The 15,661-nt window shown below is 36.0% G+C and overlaps 1 protein-coding gene across 1 annotated transcript in view; it reads right to left on the reverse strand.

Moving 5' to 3' along the window:
- The window catches only part of LOC142342603 (something about silencing protein 10-like), a 144,676-nt gene that overhangs the window by 56,315 nt on the left and 72,700 nt on the right, over nt 1-15,661 (reverse strand). The window lies entirely within an intron of this gene.

The raw sequence follows: 15,661 nt of genomic DNA on the forward strand, positions 1-15,661 counted from the left end.
AAAGCACATTTCGATAAAAAGAAAAACGAAGAGTCTCGCATTGACTACATATTCAGCAACGAATGCGATTAAGTTGAAAGCGTCACAGCCATTATAACACCTTTCAGCCAACATTACATTCTGCAGTTAAAAACATTCAAAGAAAAAACCAACAGCCAAGTTACGTAAAGAAGCACTGGAAACTAGGATATATTATCCATGATCCAAAAATTCGCTTGAGATTTCGGGACTAATGGAAAAGGTATCTCAAAATTTTAATGATAAAGGACACGAACTTCGAAGCTAAACTAAGGGATTGTCTAAGGTATCTTGACTTCAGAGATAAGAGAAAATAGATTTGTTGAAAGAAATCATTGAGATTGATAACACTCGAACAGCCCAAACCGAACGCTTGAAGGCAACATTTCACTCAATGAAAAACTTTTATCTAGATCTAAATTGTGGAGACTCAAAAGCTCCCAAAAATCTTTTTAACAGACCTTAACAAGAGCATTTTTGCAATTATAAACGGTAACGGGAAAGTAACAGAGGATATTGATGAAATATTAGACTCATTTGCAAAAACCAATATTAACCTAAACGGGAAAGAAGCTCAAAAGCCTTGTAAGATAGGGATGCAAAACAATCATCAAACAGTTTTCTAAAACATATAATAAGTTAATCAAAAAAGCATTTCAAGTCAGATGAATTTAAAGAACAAGAGGATAGATATGCTATTCCAAACTTTAATAGCCACAGTGCCCCGATATCTGATGGATTAACATCTGAAGTATACAAAAGAAACATTGACTTCTTTGCTCCAGAACTCAGTAAGCTCTTTAATTCAATAGCTGCAAAAGAAAAAGTGCTGGGTTCGATTTGCGTCTCTATTATAAAGATGCTACCTAAACTTAACTCACTCTTACTATTGACAACTTAAGACCGATAAGCTTGCTTAATACCGATCTTAAAATTTTATCACATGTTCTAGCGTCTAGAATCAAAAAGCCATTGAATGCTCTTTTAAAAAAAACACCAATTTGCTTACCTCCCAAAACCGCAGTATCAGCACGGCTATCTTACTAGCTCGTCTGGCTAGCGAAAAATAAGGCAGATCAAACTGCATGATCTCTATTAGTTTCAGTAAAGCGTTCGATAGACTTGGCAGAGAGATACCAAAGCATCTAATAAAGTCAATGATCAGCTCTCGAGTTTCATTCAAATTGAGATCGGTATTAGGCAAGGTTGTCCACTCTCTGCTCTCTTCATTATTGATATAGAACCGCTTCTTCAAGCTATACGATGAAACACTCAGATAAAAACAAATCAAAAGTTAAAACTCATTGCGTTCGCTGATGACATCAGTGTTTACCAAAACTCCGTGCAAAAAAGTTTTAGATGAGGTTGAAAGTTTCTGGACTTAAACTCAGTTTACAAAAAACCAAAGTGCATATGACAGGGGTAAACGATCCAACAACAACAAAGGTAGATGAGTTAAAAAACATTAGGAATAGTGATTAAATTAAACGAAAACGAAGCTCATGCAAAAGCAAACTTAGCAAAATTAGACTCTTAAAATATAGCCTAAACTCCAGGACATTACGTGCAGGAACTATTAATATTTCAACTTTTGAGCGAAGTAAGCTGATTCACCAGTTTCGACATACAAAACTTGAAAAGATCTTCACAGACGACATAGAAATGATGATGATTAAATCCTTGTGGAATAAACAAAGATATTCTTGGAACAAAAATCTTCTTAACTATTCTACTAAGAAAATCGGCATTGGCTTTCATACTTTGAAAACGCAAATCTTGGCTTGTAAACTGATAGACCTAACGAAAACAGCTAAAAGCATTAACAATATAACAACAATTGTCAAATCCAAACTTTACAAAGATTTTCTAAAATTTGCAAAAGAACTAAGGCTGGTCAGATTGTCAATTACAAAGGAATGCAGCAGTATATATTATGTGAATAAGACTATCAACATTACAAACAATTCGCATGCAAAGATTTATCAAATTCTAACAGCACACTCACAAGTTAATGCAAGAATTGACGAAAGAATTCGGGGCTTTTGTGACTCAATAGATCAGGATTTTTCAAACACATTGATGACCTTCGTCAAAAACTTTTGGAAAAGAAAACATTGACACCGCTAGATAAAAACGTCATCTATCTGCTATTTGTGAACAATTTTGAAAAAACCAAAAAAAAGGTTGAAGAACATTACAACCCACCCATTAGGCTACTCTTGTGAAAAAGAGTTTGAAACCTTTAAACACATGTTCTAAAAATGTCCAATTGATGAAACGATTAGATCAAAGTTACCCATGACTAATATAAACAAGCTGATAAAAGATAGAAATACGCTAAAAAAAATTTTTTAGTTGCTAAAACTAATTTCATCCTGGGCTGAAGAGGAGAGCATTTATTTGACTAAAGTGTAATTTATTGTAAATATTGATTAAATATTTATAAACTTTATACTGCATTTTTAATATGATTATTACTGCGCAATAAATGTTTGACGCCCTAGAAGGGCGATGAAATTCTACATGAAAAAGCAGTTCAAGGAAGAGAGCTACTCAATCATATTGAAGAAGTCAATCAATGAAGAAGGAATCAATTTTTGGTGCATGACGTGCATTTACTTCCTCGACATGAAATGGACTTTTCTTTCTTTTTTTAATTCAATGATAACCAAAATGACTCATGATGAGGTCAGGTAAGCTTGTGTCACCAATTGAATAAGCTGAAATAAAAGCTATTGCGGATATTTTCTGGTAATCTGTTGATCTAGTAATAGGACTAGTAACCAGTGTGTTTGAGGAGGGTTGATAGTTCGTAGCAACGTCAAATCACTGGTCGAATAAGTAATTTCGAATGAGAGGCCAATTATTCGGCAGAGCAATTCAGCCAATTGGGTCAAATAATCCAACGCTGAAACCTCGTGTCATTGCTCCCAGGCCCAGACTACTACATGTACTTCTAATGAGGTAGTTTGGGAACTGACAGCCAGCAGATTGCAGATAAGAATGCTTGATTCTACTTATCAATTCTTTCAGATTGATTGTAAAGTTTCTCAGATGTCTACTCGGTCTGTAATTTTTTCAGACGCCACAGGGATCTGGGGCGGTCTGGTAATGCAAATTTTAGTTCGGTAGTTTCAGATCTCATTCTGGCCTGAAACGGTCATAACAGACGTCATTTTGGTCTGGTACTGTGATGTCAGATCAAGGGTCACTTTGGCCTGGGGTTGTCTTGACAGACGTTTGTCTGCCACTGTTTTTTCAGAAGTCACATGTGTTTGAGGCGGTCTGGTGATGAGAATTTTAGTTCGTTAGTGTAGATCCAGATGTCATTAATAGCTCTCCAGCGCAGTTTGAGGCAATGATTGAAAACGTGTTCGTCTCTTATGCAAAATTTTTGCTCGACGTTTTCCGAGTGACTTTTTGCGTTTTGACGTTTCTAAGTTTCTCACCATCAACAGTTCAGGCAGCTGAACTCGATGAGCGGCAGTTCACTACTAAAAATCAAATTAAAAGCGCCGAATATGAAGGCACTTTACTTCGAATGTTAAAAGTGTTTATATTGCTATATGATAATCTCTAATGACGTCATTTGAATTTGATGCCCTCCTTAGCGAATTTAGTTAATGCCCCACCGAAACAGGCTGTAATAGACTCACACTGCCACTAGTCGTTCTAGCAATTTATCTGACGTTAGTCTGTTATACTTACGATTTGAGACCATAGTTCTACCAAGCTATCGCGGCTTTTTTCCGGTATTTTATCAGCTAGGTTTTCTGTGTTCTGACCCCTGTCTCTACTAACTTCTGTATTGGTCTATTGGTCGGATGTTGGATAAGAAGTGCAACTCAATTGGTTTACTAAAGAAACTTGAATCGAAAGTCTTGACCTGTTAATTGGTTGGGTTTTCCGATTAGTTACGCCAACATCTTTGATAGAATTTGTTTTAAACAATCATTAGTAAACATCGAAAACGTTCAAAACGTGTAATTGAAACAGAAAAGCTACTGAATGTCGCCCTTCTGCAGGACGTGGACACTCCTGAAAATTAGGCAAGTATTTTCGTTTGCATTCGACAGCAGTTATGTTGATCAATAGGAAAAAAGTCCAGTGATATGAAATTCGGCTAAAACTTTGCTGGGTGAGGGCAGGTGGTGTTGATCAAATGCACAAGGGGTAACGACACCAAATTTCACTTAGAGGGAGAATTTAAAATACAAGGCAAAGAAGCAAAAATGCACAAAACAAAAGTTGTGAAAGCTGAGAGATGATAGGGTTGACCAGAAGATTAAAAACGATTAAAGGAGATTGGAGATGAGGATGGAGAAATGAGAAAATCAAACCCAAGAAAAGCGATTGAATATCAATAGGCTGCGTCAGAGCAAATTGAGTTTGCGATGAAGGGGAAAGAGGAACTCTCGAAGTCCTCACGTATGAAGGGACTGATCTACTGAAGTTGGGGAGCAACAGCTTTTGTGAAATGGCCCTATCCACTGCCAATCATTAGTGGACAGAGAAGCGAACTTAATACGGTCCAAAGAAGCAGTTAGATCGAACAATGGAAAGGGTTCGAACTGATGAAGAAAGGGCAGGTTGTCTTAGAACGGCGATGAAGTTCCATATGAAAGAGCAGTTCAAGGAAGAGAGCTACTCAATCATATTGATACAAGTTAATCGATCAATGAAGATTCAATTTTCGGAAGAGGACGTTAATTTATTTCCTCGCTCTTAAAAGGACTTTTCTGCAATTCAATGATAACCATAATGACTCATGATGAGGTCAGGAAAGTTTCTGTCACTCTAAATGAATTAATTCAAATAAAAGCCATTGAGGATATTTTCTGGCAATCTGTTGGTCTTGCTTACGCTCCAACAGCCAACATTTTTCTAATATTTCATTAACTGAAGTTATCATAATTATTTCGCTGTGTTCAATTCATATGATTGCTCATCTTTCAATTGTAATTAAAATTTTATCCGAGCGTTTAACACGTATGCTTTGCAAACAGGTAATCTCAAGCCAAAAATTGTTAAGCATCTATTCATGGTGTGATGCGTGTGGTTCCTATAACTTGAGCTCCCTCGTACCTAACCCCCACCCACTCCAACCCACAAACAGGCTCACCCCTGAAACCACACGTTTCACCCAACTCCGCTCTCCACCCTACCGCTACCCTCTTGTCCCCGCCTTTGCCCACTCGAGCGAACGCTAGCCTGCCTAAACATACGATCCCAGCCACCTGACAGTTGTTTGAAAGCAATTTTTGACGTTAGTCGGCAAAGTTTTATAAAAATCTCCCTATTCATAAACTGCCCATTATTTTCATACTTATGTCAAACAAAGATGCTGAAACTGAGATCCATTTTATTGCTAGCACAGATGCAAAAATCGCGGCTGGAAAAATAAAGACTTTCATCGGATTTATAAAAACAATTTATTAGCAAGAATTCATAGATATCCCTCTATTTGGAGACAATCACAAGAACGCTTCCGACTTGGCAAAAATAAAACATGCATAGACAGTTTGAAAGATTATGAAAGATTAAGAAGAAGCATTGAGACGCAGCAACAAAATTGAGCTAGATTAAAGAAACCAAATAATCGACGTATGTTATAAACTTCGTTAAATTATTAGTATTGTGTTCTGCTCAATTTTAAAAATTTGAAGACACCTTGGTATAGATTAGTTGTGAGGTCTCAAAATCAACACGGCTGTGGATGAAGGCAAAAATGCATCAGAATACCACAGGAGCAGGGGCACAGGAAAATTGCTTCCACTAAGATCACCTTCAAGGCACCTCAATTGTCTGCTTTGGGCTAAGCAAGACAGGATGAGGACTTGTTGGTTTCGTGCTCCAGAGGATCCTGACTTCTTTAGGGGTTTGCCTTTTAACTGTGCCTTTTAACACTAAAATCAATTAAATTGTGAATATTGTGCATAGTTGCTTTAACGCGGTTCCTGATTTTTTGTAAGTAAGCTAAAAACACTTTTCTGAATTAGAGGCTGTTAAACGCTTCTGTGGCGATAGCATGTATACCCCTACGTGACAGTGCAAACGCTTTAGTCATTCGAGAGAGATAGGATTGTCGAAAGTCAAATGAGCCCTATAAAGAACAAATTCCGGTGACTATTTTAGTTGGTCTGGGACGCATATTTCTAAATTCATTAAGAAAAACTATTTCCTTCTGACGTGTAACATTTGCCACGATATTCGTGAGCAATCATTTGTTTAGATCACACTGTAGCCTTTGATTTTGTTCGCGCTTCCACAGGGACGCCACACTTGTCACAAAAGAATTCCAAAGCTCTTGAAATTATCAATTAATTCGAAGTTTTACGTTTATTTTGCTCCTCTTCAAGTTTAAAAAAACGTTTCCCGGAGAGAACTATAGGTATGTTTTTTTCTGCGAGCAGTTAGACTCAAGCAAAACATTGTTAATCAGGAAAGAGCTTGGTGTCATCGACTGCCTCTCTACTCTGTATTGTAATTTGAAGTTCCATCAATTTTCCAGCAAAAATTTTGCGAGGTCAGAATTCAGCTGGCGTCAAATAACGGAAAAGGTACCCACTTTTGACGAATCAGTAGCTTGAAAGCGATAGATTACACATAGAAATTTGTTGCTGAGGAGTAACCAAAATATAATCGTGGCAATAATGGTTTTCTTGGCGTTGAATACGGTAAAAGCACACTCTCGGCTGAGTATAAAAAAGTACGAAAGTCTCCAAGCGATAACTTTGCTCAAATCAGACAGTTTCCAAAGAAGGAAGTTGCTAAAGGTCTTGCAAAAAATGGAGTCATAGCATTTTTGGCTGAAACTTCAGGTCATGAGATTGTCGCAGGCTTTAATGACGTTTGTAAAGCTCGTATAAACATAGCCAAAAATGGATGAAAAACCTCTAGTTGGAGGAAGTCGAATCTCCCGCAACACCAGTGAGAACAAATTCATTGAAAATAAGGAGCAACATCTTTCATGCGAATCAGTCTTTGGAGAATCAATTATCGCATAGTCCTACTAAACAAAGCGCCTCAATAGCTCGAAAATTCAAGCCCTCTTCTCCAAGTTGGGTACAACCCATGGAGCCCAATTCAATAAGCGTTCAAGATCATTCAACAGATATCCTTAGTACTATTCCAGTAAGATCGGACTTAACAGAAGCTTAAAAAGAGAATGTTGCTCATTTTGAACCTTATCAAGTTTCTTAGTTTCAAGAGAAGGGAGTGCCACTTTTTGCAGAGTCACAATCATCAATAAAAGCGTTTTTTCCCAATTTAAAGGCCTATGTGAAACTCCAAGGTGTCAAAATGCTAGAATTATTCCAAAAAATTACCAATTTACAATGAAAACTTGCCCATCCCGATTTACCAACCTAAGGTCTAATTGATTTTGCCGATGCTCAATTTTGCTGTGTAAAACCCAAAATGAAAAGTTTTGATCAGATATAACCAAAATGTATTAATTTTCGTGGTTCAACTATTGCTCGTGGTCCACTCATTGTGCCTACTTGAGCGGGTGAAATGCAGCTTGTTAAATCAAATAAAATTAGCAGTTGGGCCCATCTGGTTACAAATTTAACCTACCTCCTCAACTGAGATTAAAATTCTCTAATTTTTTTCTGTTGGGCCCTGGTCATGGCCTATTCCCCTTAGATTCTTTATTAACAAAGTAAACAATTTGAAACTGAAAAAAAAACAGACAAAATATCAAACTGGAGAAAAGTAAACTGTTCGGGGAAAACTCTCGTATTCAAACAATTGCTAATTGATTACCTGATTTTAGAATTTCTTTTTATTGTGTCTTTGTTTGCCTGCTCTCGAAAGATCACGACTTTCCAAAATTTTACTGCAGAGAACCGAAGATCCTGAGGCAACAAAAACTATTTGGTTTCATCATTGAGCTTTTTGGGCTAAATGAGTTGGAAATAATTCCCGTCATACTTGTAAAAAAACTGATTTTAAAAGATAAAAACCAAACTCTTTTAAGATCAATTCGGAAAAGTTTTGAGCATAATTGGTAGTCTATTTTTTTGGCGTCAATATCAATCTAATTTCAATTGGCAGCTTTTTCTGTAAGCTGCGCTGACAGGTCCGGCTTCTTAAAAGATTTTGGTTTTCAGCGTTACTCAAAGGGTCTGAGATGCGTTTCAGCGCCAGCTTTTTTCTGCCAATCAATTCTGCTCTGTTCCGACTATCTAATGTAATTGTTGGAGATGGCAATTTGGTTAAACTGCTTGAGCTTGAAAATGAACGGGATCCACTTCTTCAAACGTTTAGCATTTCAAAACTATGCAGACCTGGAATGCGAGAAAAAAACTTGACTCAGAAGTTGAGTTACCCATTGCATAGTGTTCGTCGGCATCGACGTGAGTGTTCATCCAACCAAGCCGTGCTATGGGCCAAGACATCCAACAAAATCTGCTGCTGGGATCTGTGATTATGCGCAATGTCCTAGGACCAAAAACTTTGAAGTAGCCTTGATTGATTTAGTTGCTCAACTGCAGTTGTCAAAAAAGTACTATCTAATCATTTTCTAAAGGCACAAACGAGAAACAACAATCAATCAAAATGAAGATAGCAAGGAGAGAGTGCTTGACCTTTTTACATTTATTACGCAGCCTTTCAAAATTTACAATCAGATTTCTTTTTAAGTTATATTATGCCATACTTAAAACCTCTTCGTTTGATAAAATTTCTCTTAAGTTATTGACATTTACTATATAATGAGACTTAAACGATCTTATGAAACAGAAAACACAAAAATGAAAAAAATGATAAAAACTGAACAGAACAAAAAGAACAATTTATCTAATTGGAGAAAAGTCAACTTTTGAAAGAAGTTATTTGTTTCTCCGCTTAAAATAATTGTTTATTGTTTTCTTGTTCATAAAGTACTCCTTTATCGTGTTCTGTTGAATATCACTTCTAATATTCCCTTTAAATTTTTTAGGCAAAAAAATAAAAATTTGAAACTGAAAAAAAAACGAAAACAAATTATCTAACTGAGAAAAGTTAATTGTTTCAGGCAAAATCTCGTTTTCAAATAATTGTTAATTGATCACTTGATTTTAGACTACCTGTTCATTGTGTCCTTGTTCGCTTGCACTCGAAGTATCACGACTTTTCAAAAATTTACTGCGGAGAATCGAAGAACATGGGGCAACAAACTATTTGGTTTCATCCTTGGGCTTTTCCCGTCATAATTATTTATGAAAAAACTAGTTTTAAAGAACAAAAATCAAATTCTTGTAAGCTTAAATCGGAAAGGTTTTGAGCAGAAATATTTAATGTATTTTTTGGCGTCAAAATCAATCAATCTCAATTAGAAGCTCTTTCTGTAAGCTACACTGACAGGTCCGGCTTTTTAAAAGTTTTTGTTTTTCAGCGTTACTTTGAGGGTCTGAGATGCGTTTCAGCGCCAGCTTTTTTGAGCCAATCAAGTATTTTCTGTGCCGACTATCAATTGTCATTGTTGGTGATAGCAATTTGGTTAAACTACTTGAGCTTGAAATTGAACGGGACCCACTTCTGCACACGTTTAGCTTTTCAACACAATGCAGACCTCGAAAGCGAGCAAAATTACATGACTCGAAAGATGTTGATTTACCCATTGCATAGTGTGCCTCGGCATCGACGTGAGTGTTCATCCAACCAAGCCCTGGTTAGGGCCCCGACATCCAATGAAAACTGCTGCTAGGATCTGTGGTTATGCAGAATCCCTGTGGGCCGAAAACTTTGAAGTAGCTGTGATTGGTTTAGTTGCTCAAAGCAGGTGTCAAACGATGCGGGAAGGAACGAACTGCTTCAATGGTTTGTGGGATGTCGCTATTTAGGGCCGCGCAAATTGCTTGACAATCATTTTCAAAAGGAACAAACGAGAGACAACGTTCAATCAAAATGAAGATAGCAAGAACAGTGCTTGCCCTCTTTCTTACATTTATTACGCAGCCTTTCAAAATTTACAATCAGATTTCTTTTCAAGTTTCATTATGCCATACTTAAAACCTCTTTGTTTGATTAAATTTCTCTTAAGCTATTGACATTTACTATATAATGAGATTTAAATGATCTTATGATACAGAAAACAAAAGAATGAAAAAAAATAAAAACTAAGGAGAAAACAATTTATATAATTGGAGAAAAGTCAACTGTTGAAAGTAATTATTCGTTTTTTTCTGTTTCAAAACAATTGTTTATTGTTTACTTGTTCATAAAGTACCTCTTTATCGTGATCTGGTTAATATCGCTGCTAATATTCCCCGAAGTTATTGAAAAAATGAAAACAATAACAAAAATTGAAGCTAAAAAAAATTACCATCTGGAGAAAATCAAAATGTTTGAGGAAAAACATTTTTATCGTTTTAAAATAATAATTGATTATTTGATTGAAGACTACTTATTATTGGGTCGTTTGTTGCTTGTACTCGAAAGGTCTCGACTTTACCCTGAAAATTTGCACTGCAGGGTCAAATATAAATTGTTGTTTTGAATTGTTTTTCGTATGCTTGGCAAATTAGCGAGAATTTCCTCCCACAAAAATTGGCATATTTGCACTGTCAGGTTAATTTTTGTTATTTTGATTTTTTCGGGTCAGTTCGTTATCTTGATTTTTTTCAGTGTGTTTGTTACTTGTATCTGAAGGAAAGTATTGAATCAGAAATGCAGCTAATTTTATTAACCCGATATTAAGAGACTGCTCGCTTTTGATTCAAAAAAAGAACAAAGAAAAATTAACAAGAAAATAACCAAAGATAGAAGACCGCTACAGCGGAACGAGAATGCAAGGATAACAGAAGACACCCGAAGGTAGACAACTACAGCAAAAACAATGAAGACTGGTTTGATAAACTGAAAATGCGACGACCAGAGAAGAAACCCGAAAATAGAAGAGAACCAATGCAAACAAACCCAAAGAATTGAATCAAAACGCGATTGAAGATGCACTGTTCACAGAATAAACCCAAACACAGATGACAATATCGGTAACTAGAAAAAACGCTTCTCCGATGATAAAACGATGATTCAGCGACAAGTGAAGACACTCGAAGCTTAAAAAAAGCTAATAAATAACAATTCATTCGAGAGAAGAATGTCGATGCAACGACCACAGAATAAAGCTTAAGACAAATGACAACTCAGCAAACACAATAAATCCTATTTCGATCAAAAAGCTAAGCCACGACAGGAGAAGACAATCAAAGGTAGAAGACAACTACATGGAACAAATGATTTCTCATTCGGAGCCACAAGGCAAGGACAGCAGAAGACACCCAAAGACAGAAGACAATTGTAGCATAAACATGCGATTCTGATTCGGTCAGAAAAGAACATATAACGACCACAGCAAAAAGACACAGAGATAAAAGACAACTAGTGCAAACATATGTTATTAATGCAGCAAGGATTCGTCCTCAAGCCCACTTAAAACAGCTTCTTCTCTGTTCCGACTTTCTAATGTAATTGTTGGAGATGGCAATTTGGTTAAACTGCTTGAGCTTGAAATTGAACGGGATCCACTTCTTCAAACGTTTAGCATTTCAAAACTATGCAGACCTGGAATGCGAGAAAAAAACTTGACTCAGAAGTTGAGTTAACCATTGCATAGTGTTCCTCGGCATCGACGTGAGTGTTCATCCAACCAAGCCGTGCTAAGGGCCAAGACATCCAACAAAATCTGCTGCTGGGATCTTTGATTATGCGCAATGTCCTAGGAACAAAAACTTTGAAGTAGCCTTGATTGATTTAGTTGCTCAACTGCAGTTGTCAAAAAAGTACTATCTAATCATTTTCTAAAGGCACAAACGAGAAACAACGTTCAATCAAAATGAAGATAGCAAGGAGAGAGTGCTTGACCTTTTTACATTTATTACGCAGCCTTTCAAAATTTACAATAAGATTTCTTTTCAAGTTTTATTATGCCATTCTTAAAACCTCTTTGTTTGATAAAATCTCTTAAGTTATTGACATTTACTATATAATGAGACTTAAACGATCTTATGAAACAGAAAACACAAAAATGAAAAAAATGATAAAAACTGAACAGAACAAAAAAAAACAATTTATCTAATTGGAGAAAAGTCAACTTTTGAAAGAAGTTATTTGTTTCTCCGCTTAAAATAATTGTTTATTGTTTTCTTGTTCATAAAGTACTCCTTTATCGTGTTCTGTTGAATATCACTACTAATATTCCCTTTAAATTATTTAGTCAAAAAAATAAAAATTTGAAACTGAAAAAAAAAACGAAAACAAATTATCTAACTGAGAAAAGTTAACTGTTTGAGGCAAAATCTCGTTTTCAAATAATTGTTAATTGATCACTTGATTTTAGACTACCTGTTCATTGTGTCCTTGTTCGCTTGCACTCGAAGGATCACGACTTTCCAAAAATTTATTGCGGAGAATCGAAGAACCTGGGGCAACAAACTATTTGGTTTCATCCTTGGGCTTTTCCCGTCATAATTATTTATGAAAAACCAGGTTTTAAAGAACAAAAAACAAAAATCAAATTCTTGTAAGCTTAAATCGGAAAGGTTTTGAGCAGAATTATTTAATGTATTTTTTGGCGTCAAAATCAATCCAATTTCAATTAGAAGCTCTTTCTGTAAGCTACACTGACAGGTCCGGCTTTTTAAAAATTTTTTTGTTTTTCAGCGTTACTTTGAGGGTCTGAGATGCGTCTCAGCGCCAGCTTTTTTGAGCCAATCAAGTATTTTCTGTGCCGACTATCAATTGTCATTGTTGGTGATAGCAATTTGGTTAAACTACTTGAGCTTGAAATTGAACGGGACCCACTTCTGCACACGTTTAGCTTTTCAACACAATGCAGACCTCGAAAGCGAGCAAAATTACATGACTCGAAAGATGTTGATTTACCCATTGCATAGTGTGCCTCGGCATCGACGTGAGTGTTCATCCAACCAAGCCCTGGTTAGGGCCCCGACATCCAATGAAAACTGCTGCTAGGATCTGTGGTTATGCAGAATCCCTGTGGGCCGAAAACTTTGAAGTAGCTGTGATTGGTTTAGTTGCTCAAAGCAGGTGTCAAACGATGCGGGAAGGAACGAACTGCTTCAATGGTTTGTGGGATGTCGCTATTTAGGGCCGCGCAAATTGCTTGACAATCATTTTCAAAAGGAACAAACGAGAGACAACGTTCAATCAAAATGAAGATAGCAAGAACAGTGCTTGCCCTCTTTCTTACATTTATTACGCAGCCTTTCAAAATTTACAATCAGATTTCTTTTCAAGTTTCATTATGCCATACTTAAAACCTCTTTGTTTGATTAAATTTCTCTTAAGCTATTGACATTTACTATAGAATGAGATTTAAATGATCTTATGATACAGAAAACAAAAGAATGAAAAAAAAACTAAGAAAACAATTTATATAATTGGAGAAAAGTCAACTGTTGAAAGTAATTATTCGTTTTTTTCTGTTTCAAAACAATTGTTTATTGTTTACTTGTTCATAAAGTACCTCTTTATCGTGATCTGGTTAATATCGCTGCTAATATTCCCCTAAGTTATTGAAAAAATGAAAACAATAACAAAAATTGAAGCTAAAAACATTACCATCTGGAGAAAATCAAAATGTTTGAGGAAAAACACTTTTATCGTTTTAAAATAATAATTGATTATTTGATTGAAGACTACTTATTATTGGGTCGTTTGTTGCTTGTACTCGAAAGGTCTCAACTTTACCCTGAAAATTTGCACTGCAGGGTCAAATTTAAATTGTTTTGAATTGTTTTTCGTATGCTTGGCAAACTAGCGAGAATTTCCTCCCACAAAATTTGGCATATTTGCACTGTCAGGTTAATTTTGTTATTTTGATTTTTTCGGGTCAGTTCGTTATCTTGATTTTTTTCAGTGTGTTTGTTACTTGTATCTGAAGGAAAGTATTGAATCAGAAATGCAGCTAATTTTATTAACCCGATATTAAGAGACTGCTCGCTTTTGATTCGAAAAAAGAACAAAGAAAAATTAACAAGAAAATAACCAAAGATAGAAGACCGCTACAGCGGAACGAGAATGCAAGGATAACAGAAGACACCCGAAGGTAGACAACTACAGCAAAAACAATGAAGACTGGTTTTATAAACTGAAAATGCGACGACCAGAGAAGAAACCCGAAAATAGAAGAGAACCAATGCAAACAAACCCAAAGAATTGAATCAAAACGCGATTGAAGATGCACTGTTCACAGAATAAACCCAAACACAGATGACAATATCGGTAACTACAAAAAACGCTTCTCCGATGATAAAACGATGATTCAGCGACAAGTGAAGACACTCGAAGGTAAAAAAAAGCTAATAAAAAACAATTCAATCGAGAGAAGAATGTCGATGCAACGACCACAGAATAAAGCTTAAGACAAATGACAACTCAGCAAACACAATCAATCCTATTTCGATCAAAAAGCCAAGCCACGACAGGAGAAGACAATCAAAGGTAGAAGACAACTACTTGGAACAAATGATTTCTCATTCGGAGCCAGAAGGCAAGGACAGCAGAAGACACCCAAAGACAGAAGACAATTGTAGCATAAACATGAGATTCTGATTCGGTCAGAAAAGGACATGCAACGACCACAGAAAAAAGACACAGAGATAAAAGACAACTAGTGCAAACATATGTTATTAATGCAGCAAGGATTCGTCCTCAAGCCCACTTAAAACAGCTTCAAACCAAACAACCCATTTTCAAACCATTTCAAAATCAAGAAAAAAAGAGCAATGCAAAAGTTGAAATTTTGAAATACATATGAAATACATCTTTTCTGAGGTCTCCGAATGATAATTTTCCAATGTTTTTTTTCTCTTGTTTGCCCTTGTCCATGCGCAAGGTATCTGTACATTGAAATATTCAATGTTTTGAGTTTTTTCAGAGCTCTTTAGGACAGTTTCGGCGTGTCTTTGGAAGTAGGAAAAAGAAAAAATAGTTATCGTGTAAGACTCTGGCAGAAAATAAACTATCTTGTACGATTCTGGTAGACTGAATGTTCATCGTGCAAGAATCTGGGAGAAAAATTGTTGTTGCAAGATTCAGGCAGAAAAATTGTTATCTTTCAAGATTCTGTCAGAATCTTGCAAGATAAACTTTCGAAATAGAGGGGGATGAGTCTTGAATATAGAGCGTTTCCACTAGTTATTTTCTACACATTTTTCTGATAACTGAAAAGGCTAATTTCAAAAGAAATCAAAAAGATGAAATCAAAAACTTATCAACTTAAGGATCTGTTCAGGTATCTTTATACTTAAGCTACACCGTCCAGCCATTTTCGTTACCAAAATACTTTTTGATATATTCAGACCATAGCCGTCAGATTGCCGGAAAATAGCCGCGATAGACGCTTTTGTGGCCTTCTAGCTACTAAAGAAATAAGATAATGAGACATACGCTTTATTAGAAAAAAACCCTAATGGAGGTTTTTCAAAATTAATATTAAAAATCAAAAACTCAAGACTCTAATACTCAAGAATTAGGTATATACGTTTGGTACTACTCAGATGCACACTACTGACCTTTAACTAGTAAAGGCTCATACAATTTAAAGTTGATTAAGCGGGTTCAGAAGTCAACCTTTTGAGTGAGGTAGGTCACGCAATCGACCTAATAGCAGAACAAATGACGTGACGCAGACCAA

This window comes from Convolutriloba macropyga, chromosome 1, assembly GCF_964194025.1.
Source record: "Convolutriloba macropyga chromosome 1, txConMacr16.3, whole genome shotgun sequence".
In the NCBI taxonomy this organism is placed as follows: domain Eukaryota; kingdom Metazoa; phylum Xenacoelomorpha; order Acoela; family Convolutidae; genus Convolutriloba; species Convolutriloba macropyga.